Source organism: Coptis chinensis, chromosome 2 (assembly GCF_015680905.1).
Source record: "Coptis chinensis isolate HL-2020 chromosome 2, ASM1568090v1, whole genome shotgun sequence".
Lineage (NCBI taxonomy): Eukaryota > Viridiplantae > Streptophyta > Magnoliopsida > Ranunculales > Ranunculaceae > Coptis > Coptis chinensis.
In genome coordinates, this window is record NC_141457.1 from 37886350 (window position 1) to 37897368 (window position 11019).

Consider the following 11019-nt stretch of genomic DNA (forward strand, 5'->3'; position numbering starts at 1 on the left):
AATGGATCAACCAAGAAAGATAGTGCCCGAAAAAGACTACCTAAAACTTTTTGATGATGGCAGATTTTCTCCTTATTTTGACACAGAAATTGTACATCGAGGATGGATTCCTCTTTTATATCATTCAGTCACTGATTATTCCAGAGAATTGGTTTTAATGTTCTACCAATTTAGCGGACCTGAAAATGGAAAATTCTATTTCAATGCCTATGGACAACGATTTGAATTGACTAGGGAAATTATCTCCGACATACTTCAAATTCTAATGAATACACAGGAGTTCCATCTTCCAGAGTCAACATTTGATTCCGTCAAAACTTTACTACGTGCCACAGTGTCTCGTGGCGAAGTCGGAAATAGACATCACATTGTTCTGCAACGCTCTTTGAAACAGAATCAACAAGTTGTGCTCCACTGGTTGGGACACAATGTGGTAGGTACATCACACTAATCTGAAGTGACAAAACCTCAACTTCACCTACTCTGGATTCTGCAGAATCAAAGAGATGATTTTTGCATAATTCAACACCTTTGGAACACGATCACCAGGAAAACAAAAAGGTTAGCACCTCTGCCTACTTTGGTTACGAAAATCATGACACGTTGGGGTTATCCAATAATTGCTCCAGAGATACCTCTTCAAAGAGCAGCCATTACTATACTTCACATAGACTACTCCACTGGGTTTTAGACTCCAGATACTCCGACAGATGAATAGGACGACCAAAGCTCAAACTCTGAACATTTCTTTAATGCAAATGCCTTGCAGAACATTTTTAATCCCATGGAAGGCATTCAATTTCTTCATGAAGGCATGAGGGAACTACACACACGTCAGGAAATCATTATCAAAAGCCTTATAGAATTCCAAGAACATCAAGCAATGCATGATGTTGATCAGGAGGCAATCTTGGAAACTCACTCTCAGTCATTGGAAAATCACACTCTTTTAATAGAGAATCAAACTTCACTATCTGGCAACCAGTGGGCCCTTCAACTCCAGCTTATCCAATAACTTGATGAACTAAACAGTGTTGTCCACGATCTACATTCCTATCACCATCTTCATCATCATCCTGATCCATGAGGTCTAAACAAAAAATAAAAAAAATAAAAAAGGGGTTGCGTTCTGTTTTTACAAAACTCAACTTTCCCCAAAATAAATAAAATAAAATTATTATTATTAAGTGTTTCATCGTGTGCTCCTTTAATTAATGCTGTTGTTATCTTTCTGTCCTCTTTTATAAACTAGACTTACTAGAATTATCAGAATTCACGTTGTTGTATCCAATAATCAAATTTTAACATGTATTTTAAATTTGATTATAGGAAGAGTCTATCTTCTTCCATACTCTGTCATCCATCTAATCAAACTTTATTGGATTTTTTTCTTCAGAACCATCTTTATCCATTAAGCGTGGGTGACATACTTGATTTCTTTTTGATTGAACTCTCACGTTGCTATTCGCAACGTGGCTACTTCATTTTGGATGTTTCCTCACGTACACTGATTGATAGTCTGTCAGGAATCTTTGCATTACCCATCGCTCTACTCCATCACAAATGGCTTATTCGTCACACGTAGCAGCTTCATCAAGCATGGCACCTCCGAAACTCATTCATGAGCAATCTTTTCAGTCTATGATGGATTCTGAAGCTTATGGCCTTCACTTCTGTGATTGCATTACTAACATCGGGTGGTCTTCCCTTGTTATTTGCCCTGACCAAACTTATTCTCTGAGTTTGGCGACTTACTTTTATGCTAATATGGAAGATACACTAGCATTCAATGCTGCTCATGGATTTTTCTTAGATGGATTCACAATCCAAGTTGGTGGCACAAACCATGTCTTTTCGGAGCCAACACTTGCCTTGACTTTGGATCTTCCATATCATGAGCCGGCAGCAACATGGCCATACATTTATCACAACTCTACTTGTTCCTTTTCATGGTATGCTTTTCGCGCAGCATACGGTGACGGTCTCGAAATTAAAGATGAAGGAAATAAACTTGGCAGATGGCCAAACATCAGCATTCCTTTAGCCAGCATGACCATGAATGCAGGAAATGCGATGTTGTTTGTCCTTCTAAACATTATGGGAGATTGGCACTTTTCGACCGCTAATGATTCTACATGCGTAGTCTTCAATGCACTTACTCAAGGTCATACATTCTTTGATATCTTAAACTGTGTTATCTCCAATTTGAAACGAGCTCGCACTTTTTGAGATCAGTATATACTTTTACCTGTAACTGCTTGCCGAATTATGAAGACACATTTCCCACAGTTTTCAGCTACTTTTCATGACTGGGTCAAGGTAGATTCTATGTGCCCAGCAAACAAGATAATTCGTTCATTAAGGTTTAGGCAATGGAAACGTCCTGCACGATACTTGAGGCATGTTCGTTGTTATCCAAACAATGATAAAATGTTGAAACATTTGATCGAATCCGGTGAACAAGAATGGGCCACCATTTGGGAATACATTATATTTTGGCGTGATGCTAAGGAAATGCATTTCACTAAAGAAGACGCCAGACCATCATCACATCTAGGATGGTAAACTTGAGTAAGGATTTGTACATATATCTAACTATATATAGTTGTATATAGTGTGATATTGTTTTTTGTTGTTTATTTCTGTGTAATATATTATGTTACCACAACTTTCTGTTCCAGCAATCCAGCCCTAATTTTGCTCACGGAGTCAGGTAATTCCTTTCTTTATCTATTTTTATTTTGAAGACTAAGCATCACTCTGTTTGGGAGTGATGTAATCCTGTGGCAAAAATTAGGCAACCCGTAGGTTGTATATAGTTTCTATTTTCTTGTTAGTAAAGGTAGTTAGTGACAAAGTCTTGTTTCCTTTTCAATGATGAAAATTGTCTAGAAGTCTCACGTTAGCATTCGAATTAGGATTCATTTTTAAGAAACTTAAGATAATACGTACGCAATAGTTTTTACATCTTTTCATGAGTATTCATGCACCGAGTATCGTTAGTTGTACATAGCAGTAAGTTTTTGGAACCTACGGTTAGTCTACTTAAATTATCAATCCTGTGAGAATCTAACCAAAAGCCTTGATATGAGTGATTTATGAGAAATGACACAGAGGAGTAGTTTTTCTGAATAGAGAAAATCATGCGTCGACTTACTTGATCACCATCCGAACCCTAGGCGAGAATTTAGGCTTTCTTAGGATCGACATAGCTAAAAATTCTTACCTACTACAAATTTTGCCGCTAGTCACTCCACTGAACTTTTCATCAAACCTTTCACTTTCACTAAAAATTCCTTACCCATCTATTAAACCCAAATAAAAGAACCTACCTAAGTGATGAGTATGAGAAATAGGATGAAATGTAGAAAAATAAAGAGAAACACTTGTCCCAAATAAAAGTTAGTTACTTGCTTCAGGAAAGGAAAATAGAATCATGTTTCTTAAGCCTTAAAAAAAAAGTATGTGAAATAAGTACAAGGTTTAAGAACAAAGTAGGAAAACTCAGGTAGAAGTAGGAAAAGAAAACAAGGATTTCTCGAGTGTAAATATCTTGAAGACCCTATTCTCTCATACTTATCATTTTTTATTATCCATTTCCATTTTCTTCTACACTACCACCTAAGCCCCATAATACCTAATAAAGACCTCTAGCTCAATTAGGAGTAGGATGGTGTGATAATAAGTAGTAGATGTGATTGATCGACCTCGGCTTCTCTGACTGTCATTGAGTATGTGAGGAAACATGTGCCCACTGCACACTAGAGTCAACAAAACCTGAGTGGTAAAATTTTGAGTGAATTTGTGTTTCGACACATACCTATGAGAACCCATTTTGGTACGTTCTCCAAAGGATCCAGAAACGGCCCTGCTAGTGCATTTCAATGTAAAGATCACTGTATGCATGTTCATATATAGATGTTTTAATTATTGTATGCATATTAACTTGAGTTTCAAAGAAATTAATCCTCGTTCCCCACTAAGGAGATGTATAGATATCTGAGATTAATTTAGGAAACAAGCTTTTGTTACTGAGTCGTTGTAGTATAAATGAAGTTTGTGAGTATCTTCTCTGGAAAACTTTCACAAGGCTATAACTCGTCCACTAGGGAATTCCTAGTGGTTTAAGGCCTTGTTGCATACGGTCAATGCAACCGCACTCTGCAAAATGAGACTTAGTTTAGAATGCACAGTTTTGGCCACTTATCAGTTTTAATGTCTCTTCTTTGCTTGAGGACAACCAAAATGCTGTTTGGGAGTGGTGTGATAAGCACCCAAAACTGTATTATAAAACCCATAGAGACGTAATATTTCGGTCAATTTTGTGCTTAATAATCATGAAATAATCGCATCTTTGTGCTTTTTGCAGGATGGAATAGGGAGTATACATAAGCCTTCCGATCAAGCCAATGTGAAGCCCAACAAATCCGGACTAAAGCCCAAAGACTCAAACAGTACAGAATCTAGTCAGAAACAAGATTACGTGCATAGAAGCATCAAACTGTCGAAACTCATATCTCTTGAACCAGGACTCCGAATATGACAAGTGAGCTGCTCAGACGATCAGTGCGGCGAACTCTACCCATTGGCAGGAAGTTGCAAAAATGCCAAAAGACCGGACTGCCACTGGACACAACACATGGACCCACTATGCGGGTCTGCGAGAGTTGATGAGTCATCATGCAAGTCAAGACAAAAATGCAAATAATTGGTGCCAAAGTAACACCTTGCATATAATTAATGAGATTAGGTGCTAATAATCAAAAGGAAGTAAGGTGTCAAGTTCTTAGATTGTGTAGGTAAGAAGGAAGTAAATGGGATTTTTTGTTTCACATGGGAGGAAATGAGATTTCTCTCAAATAGAGAAGAAAACAAACAAGGGGGGATGCACTACATTAACTCCCTTGAGTCTTGTTCCATTTTAATACTTAGTCTTTAATTTTTAGTTGGTTTTAGAGAAAAAACTTGTAATATGTTAATGGTGGACATCACTTTCTAGTCTTGAAATAAAATTTCTTTTTTCCTTAGTTAAAAAAACAGATTGTTATATCTTGTTTATCTTTTCTCTCTCTCTCTCATTTACATATCTATTTTGTAATTTTCATCTTAATTCCAAGGATCATGAGCTAAAAACCCTCAAAGGTGGAGGGTTAATGATGCTCACGTGAGGGTTCGTTTAGATTTCTTAGTAGTAGAATTCATTGCCTAGACTTAAGGACGCATCTAACACACTACCCCAAAATGGTAATGTCCGGCCAAACTTGAGGCCTGGAAGTGAAGGAAGACTCGCGTGCGCCTCCCTTTCTATGCCTGGGCTAGCCGCGCACATTGGTCTTAGTTAGCTTCTTGTTTCCAGATTTGATAGGATTAAGTTCTATGAGTCTAGGAGTTGAGATGGGATTTCAGAGATGAAACCCCAGTTCAACTTCTTAAGCTAGGGAAATGGACTTAGAGATGAGTCCATTTCGCTAGGGATCGACGCTCAACCGGTTCGGGTTTGATAATGAACCCCAAACAGCTTAGAGATGGTGATAATCCGATACTAAGATAGGATAATATGACCTTGCATGAGCAGCATGATTCTCCACCCCTTCTTTCTCTTTGAATATCTTAGGAAACATCTTAGTTTTTACCGTCTTTTGTATTCCGCGCGTTTAAACATTCGTTAGGATTTACATTGATTAAAGGCCAAGACTCAAGGAGAAAAAGCCTTTTTAAAGCCCGGTTAAAGTTGAAAAGTCAAAGTAAACACGGGCAGAAACAGCACACAAAAGTCAGCAGAACTTCCGACGACCGTATCTTTGGACTCAGACCTCGGAATTGGGCCTACCTTATGTTAAAACGACCATCTTGGAAAGGGCTTTCCAATGGTCCAAACCTTGACCCAATCAGAAGAGCAAAAGTGGATGAAAATTTTATTGAAGTCAAATCCAGTTGAAAAGGCCTCTGTGGACTGAAGAAATTGGGTTTTGGGCTCAATTTTTCGGCCCAAACATGGCTCCAGGCCCATGCACGAAATTGGGGATTTCTTTATCTTCTTAAAGGGAGGAAAGAGGTAGACTAATGACTTCGACCTAGATTAGAAAATAAATTAGTTTAGACTCCATTAATTAGTTTTAATTACTTTGTTTTAAATTCAGTTTTGAATTAGTATTGTTATTATTCATTAGATCAATAAAAGTAGTTAGTTATTCATAAATTTAGTTTTAGTTTATTAAATCACTTAGATCTAAATTCAATTCTTTAGTTATTAATCATTTCTTAGTTTTTAATTCAGTTTTGAATTCTTGAGTAGATCAATATAGCAAATTTATAATCTTTATATCATGTCTTGTTTTAATTCCTATAGAAATGATAGTTTTATGAATCAAGGCTAAACTTCCATTAGAGGGGTTTGGGGAAGCCTTGATGAAAACTTGATTGTGTAGTGTAGAAATAGTTGTAAGATTCTATTCCATTCTAGAAGGTAGTTGATTTGCCATGAGAATGAACTTCCTCACATGCTAGTCATTATTTGGTAGAGATTGCCATGAATGATTAGGGATTAGAATGACCAATTCTTATCGTAAGAACGGAAGAATTAGATTACAAAAATCTATGCTAGTTTATTAAGTTGAATTCAAGGTGGAATCAAATTCCTCTAATTCTTTATCTTGATTCGAAACTTAGTATTTGAATTGCAATCGCAGTATAATTTCCATCATTACTCTCATTGATTTGATATACTGATAATCGTAGTTAACTTAGATTTCTAAAGAACTAGGAGTGGAACGAATCTTCTATTCGAACTCTATTGCAATAACATCGAGAGTAGAAAACTTTGATAACATTAAGCGTGAAAATAGTTCTAGTTTTACTTACGTTTGAGTCTCGTTACTTATTCGTAGGTAAAACTATCGGTTTTACATTTTATCAAATGGCACCGCTGCCATCTTAGTTCCATTTAGAATTGTTTTCATTAGTATTGTTAGTCTTTTCAAAGTCCTATTAAACCCACCCACCCTTATTTGATTCTTACAGTGATTGTTTGGTTCAGAAACTAAAAAAATTTCAAAGAACAAGCCTGAGCGCGCCCCGCGCCCATAAAAGGCTAACTTCGAGCGCCTGGAACTCGAATTGGACTTGAGCGCGACCCGCGCCCTACCAAGGCAAAGTTCGAGCGCCTCCCGCGCTGAAGCGCCCGGTGAAAAAGGCACGCAAACACGTAATTATTTGTGTCGTTGTTTGTGTTACGTATCTTTTGCAAATCTTACTTAGCCTAATATATATTGATTAGTATAGTGTCTAGCAAGGTATCAATCCTACTCTAAATAACTAAGTGATGATAATAGAAATTTCTAATCTAAATTACTCTAATGGATGCAAGTAAAAGATGTGGCTAAGTAATAATTAATATATAGTTGATTTGATTTGAGATTTAAACTATGCATAAAATAAACTAATTTAAATATATGAATATGAATCAAGAGAAAGAATATCTTGGGAGAGATGAATCCACCAAAATCATAGAATTAGTCTAATAGATCTATCTATCATGCTTAATATAAATCACCAATAGAAACTCACCATATCTACAAACCTTATGCTCATAACCATGATGATAATATGTGGCTTTCAACGTGCTTTCTATCTTTCCATCAAATACTTCTTCAATCTCCAATGATATCTTCTATCTAACCAAATTGTGCTTTAAGTGGCATTCAATATACAACTCTAGGTGCCATGAAAAATCCACATGTGACATTAACCATACAACTAATTGAGGTGCCATAAAGAATCCAATCATCACACTAGAACACTAAAAACTAGAAGAAAAAAAATCTAGGGTTTGTGGTATTTGGCTCTACACAATCATGAATTACCCTAAGACCTCCTAACCTCCACAGGAGCGTTAGATCAATAGACGAATAAGAAGAAACTCAATGAGGGATTTAAACTAAAACATGATAGAAGAAGAACTAAACTAAAACATACGAAAAAGGCTTCATCTCCCCTCCCAAGAGAAGGGAGACTAGCCCCTCATACTATGTTATGAACACAATATGAAAAGGAATAATCTTTATAGCTATTAATGGTGAAAAGACCTAAAATTTCTTCTCTCTTAATTCTAGATCTAAGATGCAAATACTAAATTTCCTAGATGATGTAAACTGAGGTTTTTGTGCCTTATATATTGGCTTACATACTCGTTTGGATAGAGATCCAAATCCTATGTTTATTTGGTGTCAAACTCTTTGTAATCTTTCTAGAAGAAATCATGAAAAAGTTAAATTCGGTTGGACCAAAGTTGGACGTGGCCCACTTTTCCCTGCAAGCTATTTCCCAAGCTGCAGCTTCTGACAGCTTTCAGTTTCTTAATTCTTGTGAAACTCTGACTTCTTTCCCATGTTGATCTCATCTTCCTATGAAGTCGAAATTAAGGCTTTGAGATCAGATTGAAGACTCTTCTAACTCAATTATTATCCTCTTTTAGAGTCCCATTAGGCTTGGCACTTATGGAGACAAATATGACGTTTTTGCCTTAGGCCTTTAGTCAGAATTCCCAAAGGACTCCTTTTTTGACTTGTTTGACTTCTTTTCCCTCCATATTTCACATTTAGGTTCTTTGACCTGCAAAAAATCAAATTGCATCATATTAGAATATTTAAATATAAAATGGAGACTAACATACACATAATTGGGGTTATAAATCATTACTTTTGAGCACTTATCACAACCCCCAACTAGCATTTTGCTAGTCTCTTAGCAAAGATGTGTTATACTAGAGAAGTGTTCAAAGCTAACAATACTAATTAAATAATAACTAACTCACTTTCGCAGGCATCGCGGTTACATTTACCATATGCAACAAGGACTTAAACATTTAAGTTACCCTTAAAGGACGAGTTATAGCCTCGTGAGGGTTTTCAGTTGATATACCTACAAAATCAATTTTACATATGAATTATGGTGAAATTTAGATAAAACAACTTTTTCAGTTAAAATGCCTAAATCAAAAGGTTACTACTTATCACACCCATGATCATAAAACATTAAGCTAAGGTTCTATTCATAAAGATAGAAAAGACTGACTAATCATCCTAACTAGAGCTTATTCATTTTTAACCATTTTGATTCCTTTCTCTTTTCCAAGCAACGTAATTTCTACCTCACCTTTGGATTAGTATTTTGACTTCAAATCTCACCATTTGATATACTCACAAGAAAATCTCTCTCAGATAAGTTTTATATTTTCCCTCCATATGCAGGGAAATGAGTAAAAAAATAGAACATCCCACATATTTAGTCAGAAAGATGAAAATTTTCAAATATATACATAAAGTCTCATGGAAAGAATGTCAATCACATTTGAAGTGTCGGATCCTTCACTTTAGCATCCTCTCACCTATTCTACACTTCATATCATACTTTAGTGATAAGTCTGGGTATTAAAATAGGGCTTAGGGCAGGTTAACAAGAAAAGGGTAAAAAGGATTCAAAAATTTCTGAGAATATACTAAAGACTTTGTGCTTTTGACCTTCTTGGAAATTTTCTTCACTTGTAGACTGCAACACTTGAACTCTATCACTACTTTTGCTCAATTATTTATATTTATTTATTTATTTATTTTTCTTTATTTTATTTTATATATATATATATATATATATATATATATATATATTTTTTTTTTTTTTTTTTTTTTTGAGCAAATGGAATGATTTTCTTCATTTGACTTTGGTAAAATTTCCTTCAAAAATCTTCTTCGTTCTAGCTTTCTCTTTAGTTCTTTAGAAATCCTCAAAAATATGGATAAGGCTAATAATATGGGATATACTCCTTATTTGGAGTTGGGTTTAAGAATAAAAGGTTTAATATATAAGGCTCAAAAGTGGTTAATATGATAATCCTACTAGGTGGGATAAAGGCTGATTGGTTCACTACTTGACTTATCAGTATGATATTCCGTTTTGAATAGACTACAAGACCTAATGGCTATCTCCCCAGTTGATGCCACCTCGTGATTAACCAAATCAAGAATAAATGAGACTACACAACGAATTTAAGCACAGAAAAATGGTTGAGTTAACTTGGACTCAGATTTATGTAAAGACTCTCCAAGAAATTTAAAATTGAAAGGCTCAAGTCTCACAGGTCAAGTCTCTGTACTAATCCTCTAGTTTGATAGAAGTTTAAGCTGCTTTTTCATTTGAAATTCCTCTATTAGTGTATATATGAACTTGACACTGCCTCTTTTTGTGTGTGAAATATGGTATGGTCGTTGTAGATAGATGATGGTCGTTGAACAAAATAGAAGCGTATCAAAACCTAATTATCCCTCAATAAGTAAAGGATGAGTAAGGTATCGTTCCACTTTTAAGTGTATGTTTATATGAAGGACAGGATTGGAAAGGGGGTTTGAGGGATTAAAACTATTATTATAGATATTGTAGATTCTAATGTTAAACTAAACTAAACTAAACTAACTAACTAAACTTATACTAAAACTAAGAATTGGAAATAGGGAGAGAATATGAGAGAGATAGATTCAAGAGATTCAAATCTACCAATGCTTTTGATTCAATGACCTTTTGCTTCATGTTGTTCTCCAAGTACAACTACAAGGCAATCGAAAGCGAAAAGCCGATGCCCTCTTGGATGAAACATCATTAACAATTAACTCTACTTAAGGTTGTTCCTATGTTCATATTATTAGTATCTTCTTTCCTTTTATGTGAGCTTGGGCAGCTATTCAATGAATCACCATCTAAGGCAAACACAAGGAATACTTCCCTTACTCTAAAAGACTACACAATTAGAAGAAAAGTAGAGAATAATAATATAATATTCAATTACAATAAATAAAACTCTATTCTAGCATTATATTCAATTGCAATAAATAAAAGCATATTACTAGCAAATATTCAATTGCAATAAATAAAACCCTAAACTAGCATGATATTCAATTGTAATAAATAAAAACCTTAATCTATACTTCCATCCCCTAGTGCGGGCAATGGAACTAATAACTAAAAACATAA